The sequence below is a fragment of the Macaca thibetana genome, chromosome 16, assembly GCF_024542745.1.
Source record: "Macaca thibetana thibetana isolate TM-01 chromosome 16, ASM2454274v1, whole genome shotgun sequence".
NCBI classification, from domain to species: Eukaryota; Metazoa; Chordata; class Mammalia; order Primates; family Cercopithecidae; genus Macaca; species Macaca thibetana.
Genome location: NC_065593.1, coordinates 56,426,550 through 56,441,537, shown reverse-complemented (window position 1 = coordinate 56,441,537; position 14,988 = coordinate 56,426,550). Strand labels below are relative to the sequence as shown.

Genomic DNA, 14,988 nt, shown 5'->3' with positions numbered 1-14,988 from the left:
TAAGCCCTACAGCCGATTGAATGGACCCCACCTCTGGGCCAAGGGGATTCCAAAGAAACCTGAAAAACTAGTTCAGGCCATGATGAGAAGGAGTGGGGGCTGGACAGGCCTCATTATACCCTCCTCCCTTCTTCGGAATTTGGGCACAACTGACCAGAAATGACATTAAAACAGAGATCTTAAGACTGACAAGGCACTCTGTAGCAATAAGACACCAAATTCCAACCTGACGCCAGAGTATAGCATCACATGACAGATAGAAGGCCGTGAAATCAATATTTTACCTCAAAATATATTTCTTTGACATATTTTGAAATGGCCCTGCCCAGCTGTCTCTTGTGGGGGACATTTACATTCTATAGAGAACCGCCTTCCCTTTCCAGGTCTTCTTCTGATCCTGAAGAAACTGGCTGAGAGTCTGGCACCTGCTATAGGTCTGAACAGGAAACATTTGCCATGTATTGTCTCTAAGGGTGGCCACCTATGAGACTTCATCTACGTAGTAAGAACCGTGGTCTCCACGGTCTCTTATCTTAACCCAGACATGCCTTTCTATTGACAGCAGGTCTGTAGATAAAAATTCTTTCAACCAACTGACAATTAGAAAATCTTTGACACTGTCAATGACCTGGAAGCCCCATTATTTTGAATTGTCCTCTTTCCAGACCAAACCAGTGCATGACTCCTGGGTACTGACTGTGGTCTTACGTCTCCCTAAGGTGTATAAACCAAGCTGCAGCCTGACTACGTTGTACACATGTTCTCAGGACCTCCTGAAGCGGCGTCACAGGCGTTAATCCAAGAACACAACCAAGGTGAGTCTCAATCATTTTAAGAAATCTGTTTGCCAAGGTTAAGGACACACCTGAGGAAAGAACACAAAACCACAGGAAAAACTGTGGTCCGTGCTTTTCCCAGAGATGGTCTGGGGAGCTCAGTAGTTAAAGGGGAAAATGTGGGTATTGGGGAAAGGGGAAGAAATGGAAGAAATGGGTAAATCAGAGGCAAGTGGTGCATTCTTTTGTCTTTGGTCAGCGTTCACTGAATACACATTTTACGTGCGATGGAGGTGGAGGCAGGGATGTAGCTTTTTTATCTTTGTGTAATATCTATCTTATTTGGGAACCAAATAGGAAGCAGGTTTGTGTGAGCCAGTTCCCAACCTGACTTTTCCCTTTGGCTCAGTGAGTCTGGGGTCCCAGGATTTGTTTTCCTTTCACACAGGTCATGGTCCTCGCATTTGGCTCAGAATATTCAAAGTTTTTTTCCAGAGTTTGGCTTTTCCCTCAGCACTGGGAATTGTGATCCAAAGCTTTTCCTGACGAAGCACAAAGTTGGAGAAACAAAACGCAAACTAAACAACAATAATCAAACAGAACAGAGTTAATCTGCTGTAGCTCAAGAGAGGACACACCTGCCCCCACCCCCCGTCCCTGGGCCCGGGTTTGCCTTGCTGACTTCTGCTGCCACCTGGTGCCGCACAGAGAAACTGAGACGAATCCACACCAGGCTCCTTCAGCCTCAGCTTCACGTCACCTGTGTAATGTGGGAAAGCTTCCCTCTCAGGAAAATGCACACATCCAACTTTGTGAAGATGCCCTTGGGGGCGCTTCAAGGATCCTAGATAAAGAACCCCCTTTCCAGAACGTCCAAGAACCTAAGTGTTCGATCTGGAGTGGTGTCAGCATGACACTGATTTCCTGAGACCCGGGGTGATGCACTGGCCTCCCATCCTCTGAAGTCACCCAGAACTGGGATGTGCTCAGGTTACGAAGCTGTCTCGAGGTGGGAACACATTAATCCAAGAGCAGATCCCTGATTCTATAAAAATGTACTAGATGCAGTGGGGGCCTTTCAAATCAGCAGGGAAGGACACCCAGAGAAACAGAAGGATAAACGATATTGGGACTGGGATAAATGCTCAGCTTTGGCCCAAATCTTAGTGACTTAACACAAGCCTCACTTATTTGCTCACGATTCTGTGACTGGACCATTTGGTTTGGCTCACAGGGCAGTGACTGCGCTTGTCTTACCTGAGCAGACCTGCATGTCTGCGGTTAACTGGGATGGCAGAGACAGAGCGACTGCCTTCCTCCAGAGCGACTGCCTTCCTCCAGAGCGACTGCCTTCCTCCAGAGCGACTGCCTTCCTCCAGACCGACTGTCTTCCTCCAGACCGACTGCCTTCCTCCAGACCGACTGCCTTCCTCCAGAGCGACTGCCTTCCTCCAGAGCGACTGCCTTCCTCCAGACCGACTGCCTTCCTCCAGACCGACTGCCTTCCTCCAGAGCGACTGTCTTCCTCCAGAGCGACTGTCTTCCTCCAGAGTGACTGTCTTCCTCCAGGAGGCAGCAGGTTGGCTCTGGCTCCTTCGTGGGGCAGCTGGTCTCCAGGGCAGCAAGAGAGACCAAGCCCCAGTTCACATTCCACAGCCCCAGTTCACATTCCACAGCCCCAGTGCACATTCCACAGCCTCTGTGCACATCAGACTTGTTAATATCATTGGCCAATGCAAGTCACACGGCCAAGCCCAGATCAAGGAGTGGAAAGATGGACCGTATCTCCTCCTGGGATAGGAGGCAAAGGAGGTAGGAGCGATATGTGGCCACTTATGTTTGCAATCTACCATGCTTAGCACTTTGAGAAAAGAATTAACTGAGAAACTTGTTTCAAATAGGGCATTCACTAAAATGAAGCCCCAATTGAAGTAAAACGTGTATATAAAAAATGAAACTGACAGATTTTAAGGACAGTATTGGCAAATATTTCTGTGCTCCTGGAGGAGAAGACCCTTATTGGCATGACATGTCAGAAACCACAATGGAAGAATTATTTTAACTTGCATTCATAAAAATTAAAATTATTCCTTAAAAACATGGTGAATGAAATTAAAAGTCAAAATGTAAGCTAGAAAATTATTTACAACATATGTGTCGGGAAGAGACAATACCCTTCAGACTTGAGAGTTTACATCAGAAAGGAAACAGCAAATGACATGATCCGAACTTGATAAAGGACATGAAAAATAGCCAGCACTTGGTAGGTTTTCTGAATGAATAAGTAGCCAACAGCACATGAAAATGTGTTTAATCCATTTGTAAGCAGAGAAATGCAAATTAAAACAGTAAAGTGTCATTGTCACTTCCTGAATTGGCAAAGGGTTTTATGTATTTTACTGACAGTGCTCAGTATTAGCAGTAAACAACAAATGGTGAGTAAATACGAGCTTCAGAACCTCAGGGAAATGATCTCCTCATTTCATCCTGTAGATTCCTTCTGACGTCCAGTGTCTGCTGAGCACCTACTTTGTGCCAGGCACAGCCTAAGCCTGAAGGTGCAGTCTCCACCGAGAAGGTGATATTTGCACAAAGACCTGAAAGGCCGGAGTGAACTGTGTGATACTTGTGGGTACCCTCCAGGCAGAGAGGCAGCAATGTGGGTCCCAAGGTGGGACCACATCAGACACGTTCAAGGGCTAGCTGAGGGCGAGGTGGGGAGGAGATCAGAGGCGATGGGGGCTGGCTCTGCCGGCCAACACAAGCACTCCGGGTTTTCCTCCAAATGCTGTGAGAGCAGAGGAGTAACCTGGTCTGACTTGGGTGTGAGCAGATCTCTCTGGTTGTTGTTCTGGGAAAAACCGAGGTGCCCAAGTGAAAGCTGAGATCCGTTAGGAGGCTGCCGCAACAATTCAGGCAAAATGGGTGGCGGGGCTGGGGCACAGTGGAGAAGCAATCGGATTTCAGATGTTTGGAGTCCCCCAGTGAGATTTCCTGGAGAAGGAGATGACTTCAATCTTCTGGCCTGAGTAGCTGAAAGCGTGAAGCTGTCCTTCGTGGAGCTGGGGAATCCAGAGAGAAGCGGGTTTGCAGAGAGTGTCAGGAGCTCAGTTTCAGCCGTGGATGTTCAAGGGGAGGTGCTGAGCAACAGATAGAGACACAAGCCTGTGGTCCCAGGAAAAGGTCTGGGGGTCACTAGCCCATGGATGGAGTCACAGGCTGCAAGGATCCCAGGAAAGTGAAGGTGGAAAGAGAAGAGCAGAGCACCAGGACGGACCGTGGAGCACCCTGGAGTTGAGAGCTAGTGGCCTCCAGTCAGAGCTGGGTCAGGGCCACTGTGAGTGAGCTGGGTCTGCTGTCTGGGATGGTTTATCTGCTTCTCACTTTACTGGTACTATGAGGCAGCTCCTGCTGTCTTCCAATTTGGTGTTTGTAAACTGAGGCATGAAAAGCAGGTGACAAGGATACCAGGAAGTGCACAGGTCTGAGTGGAGGATGGGGCTGTCTCCAGGGGAGCGCTTTGTGCCTTTGCCTCCACATACCTCCCCTTTCCTCCCCAGAGCCTCCATAACCCTGGCCATGGAGCACAACAGATCGCTACTGAGGTTTGGGAAGCAGGTAGGAGTGCTGGGGTCCTGAACCTCCTTGCTGGACCTGAAGGTTTCTGGCCCTTTCCCTTCTGACTTGCAGCAGGGAAACCGAGCAGAGGGGACCCTGCAGGGGCCTTCTGAGTATTCATGTAAGTTATTCATTTGTTCTGTCATGTATTTTATCATTACAGGCATGCATGGTCATAATTTTTCTGTCTTTTCTAGATGAGAAGCTGAGGTTGAGAGAAGTTACCTAATGGGCCACAGTCACACAGCTGGGAAGTGCAGAACCAATATCCACCTCACATTCGAAGGTCTTTTCTGAACTCCGTCTGCCCGACCCTAGTTATGGGTGAGGGCAGATCCGCGAATGGCAGAGCAGAATCAGTTTCCAGGGCTGAGGAGTGTGCGTTCGGGTGGAGGGTGGGGTTGGAGGGTGTGGTGGCTCCTGGATCCCCTGCATGTCGGAGCTTGCAGAGGAAGGGCCCCCAGTGCGAGTGCACAGCTAGCCCTGGCCTTATGTCCCTGCTTGGGGAGAGGCTGTGCAGAAGAGGATGACACCAGCAGGAGGTGTCCCTGGAGAGGGGCTGTTTGGAAGGAGGGTGACAACTGAAAATCAGGGCCCATGGGCATCCCTGCTTGTTTTGGAGCCATGGACACTCAAATTATGTTATAAGGCTGTTGAAGAAAAAAATGTCCACAGGACCAAGAGGGCCTGGAAGACCCCAGCTCTCCCACTGGTGTTTGCTTCTCTGCCATCAGGGTCAGGAGGCCATGCCAAGCATTGCCAGTTGCAGAGTCCGTGAGACAGGAGCACTGCCACCTCCTTGGGGCCTCTCCCAACACCGCCACATATTGGCCGTATACCTGCAGCACAGTGGACAAGGACCTCAGTGGCCTGCCTCTGCACACAGCCAGCATGTAGCTGGCTCCTTTCTTCTCCCACTTGCATGCCTCCAAGCCTTCAAAACAAACTCATCTCCATGTTCTGTGAATTACCAATTTTTTTTAAAAATGAAAAAAATAAACACACTCATCTCTGAAGGTCACACAATTTTTAAGTATCTTGTTTCTCCTAAAATTGCCATACTACCTTTAGCTACCTCATTAAAATTCTAGTAGACATTTTTGTGGACATCAGCAAATTAATTATAAAATTTATATGGAAATGCAAAGGGTTTGGGTTTGGGTTCGGGTTCAGGTTTGGGTTAGAGTTCGGGTAAGGGCTAGGGCTAGGGCTAGGGTTAGGGTGAAGGTTTTAGGGTTAGGGTTAGGGTGAAGGTTTTAGGGTTAGGCTTAGGGTTTGGGTAAGGGCTAGGGCTAGGGCTAGGGCTAGGGTTAGGGTTAGGGTGAAGGTTTTAGGGTTAGGGTTAGGGTGAAGGTTTTAGGGTTAGGGTTAGGGTGAAGGTTTTAGGGTTAGGGTTAGGGTGAAGATTTTAGGGTTAGGGTTAGGGTGAAGGTATTAGGGTTTGGGTTCGGGTTCGTGTAAGGGCTAGGGGTAGGGGATAGGTCTAGGGCTAGGGGCTAGGGCAATTGCAAATTCGGCTGCTCAGGGTATAGTGTTGTGTTTGTTAGCTTTCAGCAATGCTAATCCCAAGTGCCAGGCTGCTCTGTGATCTTTTAGAGGGAAAGCACATTTAGTTGATTATATCAAGGCCTGTGATGGTATCAGAGGTAATCTGCATAAAGCTACTTTGTTGGCACTGGCAATGGCAGGACTGAGAGTGGATAAAGGAAATACTCTGTTTCCTGGAGCTTATTTTAACTGTGGGAAGCATGGTCATACTAAAACAGAATGTAGAAAAAATCAGTGAGTCAGCCCACCAGATAGGGGAAAAAAGAAAACTGCTGATCCTGAAATATGTCCAAAATGTAAAAAAGGAAAACATTGGGCTAATCAGTGTCACTCTAAATTTGATAAAGATGGGAACCCGATTTCGGGAAATGCTGTGGGGACCGTCCCAGGCCCCGTTCCAAACCAGGGCATTTCCAGCTCAGGCCATTCCCTCCTCCCTGTACAATGTCTGTCCCCCACCACAGCCGGGAGCGCCGCAGTAGATTTATGCTGTACACAAGCTCTGAGCCTTCTGCCTGGGGAACTCCTGCAAAAAGTTCCAATAGGGGTCTGTGGACCCTTGTGACTGGGGATGATAGGATTACTTCTAGGAAGGTCTAGTTTAAATTTAAAAGGAGTACAAATACATACAGGAGTCATTGATTTAGATTACAATGGAGGAATTCGAACTGTTATATCTACATCTGTTCCCTGGAAAGCAGAGCCAGGAGAGCGTATAGCACAACTCCTGATTATGCCATATGTGGAAATGGGGAAAAGTGAAATTAAATGAACAGGAGGATTTGGAAGCACAAATAAACAAGGCACAGCAGCTTATTGGGTGAATCAAATTACTGATAAACGTCCTACCTGTGAAATAACTATTCAGGGAAAGAAATTTAAAGGTGTGGTAGATACAGGAGCAGACATTTTAATCATTTCTCTGTAACACTGGTGATCCACATGGCCAATTCAATTTAACATAGTTTAATTTAACATAGTTGGAGTTGGTAAATCCCCTCAAGTATATCAAAGCAGTTGTTTTGCATTGTAAAGGCTCTGATGTACAACTTGGGACTATTCAGCCAATTATAACTTCTATACCTATAAATTTATGGGGGAGAGACTTATTACAACAATGGGGAGTACAAATTCTAATTCCAGAACAATTATACAGCCCCCAAAATCAACACATGATGCATTATGTCCCTGGTATGGGACTAGGAAAAAATTTGCAAGGTTTGAAAGAACTGCTTAAGTGGAAAGACAAAGTTCCCGCCGAGGTTTAGGATATCATTTTTGATGGTGGCCATCATTAAGCCTCCAGAACCTATACCTTTAAAATGCTATCCAAATTGGCTAGAACAATGGCCACTGAGTAAAGAGAAACTGCAGGCTTTAGAGGACTTGGTTACTAAACAATTCTCGATAATCATTTTCCTAAAATGAAACTGTTTCAATTGTTGAAATTAACAAATTGGATTCTCACTAAAATAACTAAATTTAAACCAACTGAAGGTGTGAGAATGTTTTTTACAGATGGGTCTAGTAATGGTAAAGCTTCTTATTCTGGCTCAAAATGTAAAGGTTTTCAGATGCCCTATACTTCAGCTCAAAAAGCAGAGCTTATAGCTGTAATTGAGGTATTGAATGCTTTTGATATGCCTATTAATGTGGTTTCTGTTCTTCATATGTGGTTCATTCCACAGAATTAAATGAAAATGCTCAGTTACAATTTCATACAGATGAACAACTGATGACTTTATTTATCCAATTGCAAACAGCAGTTAGGAGTAGAATGCCCCCTTTTTACATCACTCACATTAGGGCTCATACACCTCTTCTAGGACCTTTGACTGCAGGGAATCAAATGGCTGATCGCCTAGTTGCTACTGCCATATCTAATGCTAGACAGTTTCACAATTTAACCCATGTTAACACCTCTGGTCTCAAATGCAGATGCAGCATTACCTGGAAAGAAGCTAAAGTTGGGTGGTTCCAAGATGGCCGAATAGGAACAGCTCCAGGCTACAACTCCCAGTGTGAGCGACACAGAAGACAGGTGATTTCTGCATTTCCAACTGAGGTACCGGGTTCATCTCACTGGGGCACATTGGACAGTGGGTGCTGGACAGTGGGTGCAGCCCACTGAGCGAGAGCCGAAGCAGGGTGAGGCATTGCCTCACCCAGGAAGTGCAAGGGGTAAGGGAATTCCCTTTCCTAGCCAAGGGAAACCCTGACACACAACACCTGGAAATTGGGGTCACTCCCACCCTAATACTGTGCTTTTCCAAGGGTCTTAGCAAACTGCACACTAGGAGATTGTATCCTGCACCTATCTTGGAGGGTTCCATGCCCATGGAGCTTCACTCATTGCTAGCACAGCAGTCTGAGATCTAACTGCAAGGCGGCAGCGAGGCTGGGGGAGGGGTGCCCACTATTGCTGAGGCTTGAGTAGGTAAAAAAAGCGACCGGGAAGCTCGAACTGGGTGGAGCCCACTGCAGCTTAAGGAGGCCTGTCTGCCTCTGTAGACTCCACCTCTGGGGACAGGGCATAGCCAAACAAAAGTCTGCAGAAACCTCTGCAGATTTAAATGTCCCTGTCTGACAGCTTTGAAGAGAGTAGTGGTTCTCCCAGCACGGAGTTTGAGATCTGAGAACGGACAGACAGCTTCCTCAAGTGGGTCCCTGACCCCTGAGAAGCCTAACTGGGAGGCACCCCCCCAGTAGGGGCCGACTGACTCCTCACACAGCCAGGTGCCCCTCTGAGATGAAGCTTCCAGAGGAACGATCAGGAAGCAACATTTGCTGTTCAGCAATATTCACCATTCTGCAGCCTCTGCAGCTGATACCTAGGCAAACAGGGTCTGGAGTGGACCTCCAGCAAACTCCAACAGACCTGCAGCTGAGGATCCTGACTGTTAGAAGGAAAACTGACAAACAGAAAGGACATCCACACCAAAGCCCCATCTGTACATCACCATCATCAAAGACCAAAGGTAGATAAAACCACCAAGATGGGTGAAAAACAGAGCAGAAAAGTTGAAAATTCTAAAAATCAGAGCACCTCTTCCCCTCCAAAGGGACGCAGCTCCTCACCAGCAATGGAACAAAGCTGGATGGAGAATGACTTTGACGAGTTGAGAGAAGAAGGCTTCAGATGATCAAACTTCTCCGAGCTAAAGGAGGAAGTTCGAACCCATCGCAAAGAAGCTAAAAACCTTGCAAAAAGATTAAATGAATGGCTAACTAGAATAACCAATGTAGAGAAGTCCTTAAATGACCTGATAGAGCTGAAAACCATGGCATGAGAACTACGTGACAAATGCACAAACTTCAGTAACTGATTTGATCAACTGGAAGAAAGGGTATCAGTGAGTGAAGATCAAATGAATGAAATGAAGCAAGAAGAGAAGTTTAGAGAAAAAAGAGTAAAAAGAAATGAACAAAGCCTCCAAGAGATATGGGACTATGGGAAAAGACCAAATCTATGTCTGATTGGTGTACCTGAAAGTGACGGGGAGAATGGAACCAAGTTGGAAAGCACTCTGCAGGATATTATCCAGGAGAACCTCCCCAACCTAGCAAGGTAGGCCAACATTCAAATTCAGGAAATATAGAGAACGCCACAAAGATACTCCTCAAGAAGAGCAACTCCAAGACACATAATTGTCAGATTCACCAAAGTTGAAATGAAGGAAAAAATGTTAAGGGCAGCCAGAGAGAAAGGTTGGCTTACCCACAAAGGGAAGCCCATCAGACTAACAGCGGATCTCTCAGCAGAAAGTCTACAAGCCAGAAGAGAGTGGGGGCCAATATTCATCATTCTTAAAGAAAAGAATTTTCAACCCAGAATTTCATATCCAGCCAAACTAAGTTTCATAAGTGAAGGAGAAATAAAATCCTTTACAGACAAGCAAATGTTGAGAGATTTTATCACCACCAGGCCTGCCCTACAAGAGCTCCTGAAGGAAGCACTAAACATGGAAAGGAAAAACTGGTACCAGCCACTGCAAAAACATGCCAAAACGTAAAGACCATCAATGCTAGGAAGAAACCATCAACTAATGAGCAAAACAACCAGCTAACATCATAATGACAGCATCAAATTCACACATAACAATATTAACCTTAAATGTAAATGGGCTAAATGCTCCAATTAAAAGACACAGACTGGAAAATTGGATAAAGTGTCATGACCCATCAGTGTGCTGTATTCAGGAGACCCATCTTACATGCAGAGACACACATAGGCTCAAAATATAGGGATGGAGGAAGATCTACCAAGCAAAAGGAAAGCAAAAAAAGGCAGGGGTTGCAATCCAAGTCTCTGATAAAACAAACTTTAAACCAACAAAGATCAAAAAAGACAAGGCCATTACATAATGGTAAAAGGATCAATTCAACAAGAAGAGCTAACTATCCTAAATATATATGCACCCAATACAGGAGCACCCAGATTCATAATTCCTAAACAGTATAATTGTGAATTAGCGATGAACATATTTTTGAAAGTTCTTTAAGAGATTCAAGCAAGCACCCAGGTTTGAGAGCCATTGACACAAGGCAATCCTGTCACTCACAGATGAAGCTGTTAAGACATCCAGATCAGTCAGAGCTGACAGTCACTGCACACTGGCAGATGTGCCATGGGCACTGCTGGTTGTTATGACCACCATGCTTTCTCATTGGTCAATGGCCATCCTGTGTCCATAGTGATGGTTAGCGTCCATGATAAAAATTTCAAATACAATTATATTTTGCAGCTATAAGTAGAAAGATGAAAGATCTGATGAGAGTTCATTATACCACAACTGACAAGGATATCTGAGTTTTTTTTTCCTGTGGCATACAACATTTAAAATAATAACTGGAATTATGACTCATAACTCTATACCAGCACATAGCATGAATAAGGAGGACGTTGACAAATTTCCAGGAATTTTATATAATTTCTGAAAACATACCATTTTACCCATACAAATATAACAAAGGTTAGGTATCTCTTTTTATTTGTATATTTTGTATGGTTTTCCTTATAAAATATTACATCCTATTTTTCTTGCACAACATGCCCTATGTTTCTTTTTTTTTTTTTTTTTTTTGAGACAGAGTCTCGGTCTGTCCCCCAGGCTGGAGTACGGTGACATGATCTTGGCTCACTGAAAGCTCCACCTCCCGGGTTCACACCATTCTCCTGCCTAAGTCTCCTGAGTAGCTGGGATATAGGCGCCTGCCACCATGCCCAGCTAATTTTTTGTATTTTTAGTGGAGACATGGTTTCACCATGTTAGCCAGGATGGTCTCGATCTCCTGACCTCATGATCCACCCACGTTGGCCTCCCAAAGTGCTGGGATTGTAGGCTTGAGCCACTGCACCTGGCCTGTTTCTAGTAGTTTTATTTACATATATTTTTAATACTTTTATTTTCCAGAGAAAACTAGGACATACACAGTTTTAAACTGTCATATGTTAGCATTCTGTAGTAGATTAGAAAATGTATGAGTATACCATCTCCCAACATTGGGATGTGTTTTCTCATAGTACAATTTCTCAGTGTGGTAGGCAAAAATATGTTTATTAACAGGTCAAAATATTTAGTGTCTTTGTAAAAATAAGAAGCGAAAAGTATATAAACTTGAATTACTTATGTTTAGTAATTAATGTTTTAGTATTGTATCTTATTTATAAATGATCTAGATATTTAATGGAAATATTTTACTTAGCTTAACTTCAAGGTTAAAAATTACCAAAAGTATTTTGGAAACTACTATTAGGCAGATTTACTGTAAAAAACTTATTATTGAAATAATGTTTTTCACTTTTCACAAGATGGTACCAAAAGTGAAGAAGGAAGCTCTTGCCCCTCCTAAAGCCGAAGCCAAAGCAAAGGCTTTAAAGGCCAAGAAGGCAGTGTTGAAATGTGCCCACAGCCGCCCCCCAAAAAGATGATCTGCACGTAACCCACCTTCCAGCATCCCAAGACACTGTGACTGCGGAGGAGCCCAGATATCCTGGGAAGAGAGCCCCCCGGAGAAACAAGCTTGACCACCATGCTATAATCAAGTTTCCACTGACCACTGAGTTGGCCATAGAGAAGATAGAAGACAACAACATGCTTGTGTTCACTGTCGATGTTAAAGCCAACAAGCACCGGATCAAACAGACTGTGAAGAAGCTCTGGGACGTGGATGTGGCCACGGTCAACATCCTGATTCGGCCTGATGGAGAGAAGAAGGCATATGTTCGACTGGCTCCTGATTACGATGCTTGGATGTTGCCAACAAACTTGGAATCATCTAAACTGAGTCCAGCTGGCTGATTCTATATAGATGTATATCTTTTCACCATAAAAAAAGGAAATAATGTTTTTCATAAGAATGATGACTTAAAATCTTAAAACTTATAGATTTGATTCTAATTATCTAGTAAGTATAATATTAGCTTCTTGTAAGCACTCAAGCAGAATAGAAATTTGTTTGTTGGCTGGGCATGGTGGCTCACGCCTGTAATCCCAGCATTTTGGGAGACCGAGGTGGGCGGATCATGAGGTCAGGAGATCAAGACCATCCTGGCTAACACTGTGGAACCCTGTCTCTACTAAAAATACAAAAAATATTAGCTGGGTGTGGTGGCAGGCACCTGTAGTCCCAGTTACTTGGGAGGCTGAGGCAGGAGAATGGTGTGAACCCAGGAGGCGGAGCTTGCAGTGAGCCAAGATCGCACCACTGCACCCCAGCCTGGGGGTGACAGAGAGAGACTACACCTCAAAAAAAAAAAAAAAAAAAAAAAAAAAAAAAAAGAAACTTCTTTGTTTTTATTTAATAGTGATAACTCTAAAGACATAGTTGTTTTATTACACAAAAAATATTAAATTTATCTTATTTAACTAAGTTGTGTCCAAATTGCATTCACTTGAAAAACATTTGGATCAGTTGCTATATTTCTAGGAGTTTGGGGGATATTTATTTATAAATGATTATTTTTTTTTCTTTTTTTTTTTTTTTTTTTTTTTTTTTTTTTTTTTTTTTTTGAGACGGAGTCTGGCTCTGTCAGCCAGGCTGGAGTGCAGTGGCCGGATCTCAGCTCACTGCAAGCTCCGCCTCCCGGGTTCACGCCATTCTCCTGCCTCCGCCTCCCGAGTAGCTGGGACTACAGGCGCCCGCCACCTCGTCCGGCTAGTTTTTTGTATTTTTTAGTAGAGACGGGGTTTCACCGTGTTAGCCAGGATGGTCTCGATCTCCTGACCTCGTGATCCGCCCGTCTCGGCCTCCCAAAGTGCTGGGATTACAGGCTTGAGCCACCGCGCCCGGCCGATTATTTTTTTTTCAAGTCAAGTTAGAACAGAACACTTTTAGAGGATTTTATAAATGAATTTTGCAGTGCTATCCAGAGTTAAGAAAAATCACATATACAGAACATACATTAATAGACATACAAATATAAATCTCATAGCTTTCATCCTGAAATTTTAGTCATGAATCAGGCATAAATATTCTGATGGTTAATTTTAGACGTCTGCTTGTTTGGATTGAGAGATACTAACATAGCTGGTAAAGCAGTTTCTGGGCATAAGTGTGAGGGTGTTTCTGGAAGACACTGAGATAAGGAAGATCCACCCTGACCCAATGTGGATGGGCACTGATATGGTTTGGCTGTGTCCCCACCCAGATCTCATCTTGAATTGTAGTTGCTATAATCCCTACATGTTGGGGGAGGGACCCGGTGGGGGACGATTGAATCATGGTGGTGGTTACTGCCATGCTGTTCTCATGATAGTGAGTGAGTTCTCATGATCTGATGGTTTTATGGCTTAGCACTTCTTGCTGCTGCCATGTGAAGAAAGACATCTTTGCTTCCCCTTCTGAGGCGCCTCCAGCCATGTGGAACTGTCAGCCCATTAAACCTCTTTGTTCTTGGCTGGGTGCGGTGGCTCATGCCTGTAATCCCAGCACTTTGGGAGGCCGAGGTGGGCAGATCACGAGGTCAGGAGATCAAGACCATCCTGGCGAACACGGTGAAACCCCGTCTCTACTGAAAATACAAAAAAATTAGCTGGGCGTGGTGATGGGCGCCTGTAGTCCCAGCTTCTAGGGAGGCTGAGGCAGGAGAATGGCATGAACCTGGGAGGCAGCAGAGCTTGCAGGGAGCGGAGATCGCACCACTGCACTCCAGCCTGGGCGACAGAGCGAGACTCTGTCTCAAAACAACAACAACAACAACAACAACAACAACAACAAAAAAAAACCTCTTTGTTTTTATAAATTGCTCAGACTCAGGTACTTCTTCATAGCAGTATAAAAATGGACTAATACAAGCACCATCCAATTACTTGAGAGCCCAGATAGAACAAAAAGGAAGAGGAAAGGTGAATTATCTCCTTCTGAAACGGAAACATCCTTCTCTTGCCTTTGACATCAGAACTTCAGGGTCTCAGGCCTTTGGCCTCAGAATGAGAGTCACACCATTGGCTTAACTGATTCTGAGTCCTTTGGACATGGACTGAGCAATGCTACCAGCTTTCCTGGTTCCCCAACTTGGAGACAGCCTATTGTGGACTTTCTCAGCTTCCATAATTATGTGAACCTTCCTCATCTGTCTATCTACATATATCCTACGGATTGTGCCTTTCTGGGGAACCCTGACTAATGTGATGACAATAATACAAAATTCACTAGTTTATATAGAAAACTTGGTTTTTGTCTTTACCCCATTTTATGTTTGTATTATAACTGTGTTTCTGGAAAAGGAACAAGTTTTTATCTTCTTCATATGAGGGCTAAAGCTTTTTTCTCACCAATATTTTTGGAGATTTTTAAGATTTTCAAGATTTTCTTTTGACATATAATGTTATGAAGCTGAGAATTAAAATTTTTTTTTCTATTTTATTTTTCAGCCTCAGGTGTTTGCTTTTGCAGATCCTTGAGCACATTGAGAGCTTCCATGGCATGGAGTGGGGTGCCTAAAGTTTCAATGATTATAGGGAGTTGAGAGACTCAATTAGGAAAGGAAAGATCTAAAGGATGTAATTTGGAAGATCAAAATTTTCTCAAAAGAACCATTAAA

General features: G+C 44.6%; 1 pseudogene; it reads left to right on the top strand.

The window, feature by feature from the left end:
* Positions 1 to 11,704: 11,704 nt before the first annotated feature.
* On the top strand, positions 11,705 to 12,225 carry LOC126938951 (60S ribosomal protein L23a-like; annotated as a pseudogene).
* The last annotated feature ends 2,763 nt before the right edge of the window (positions 12,226 to 14,988 follow it).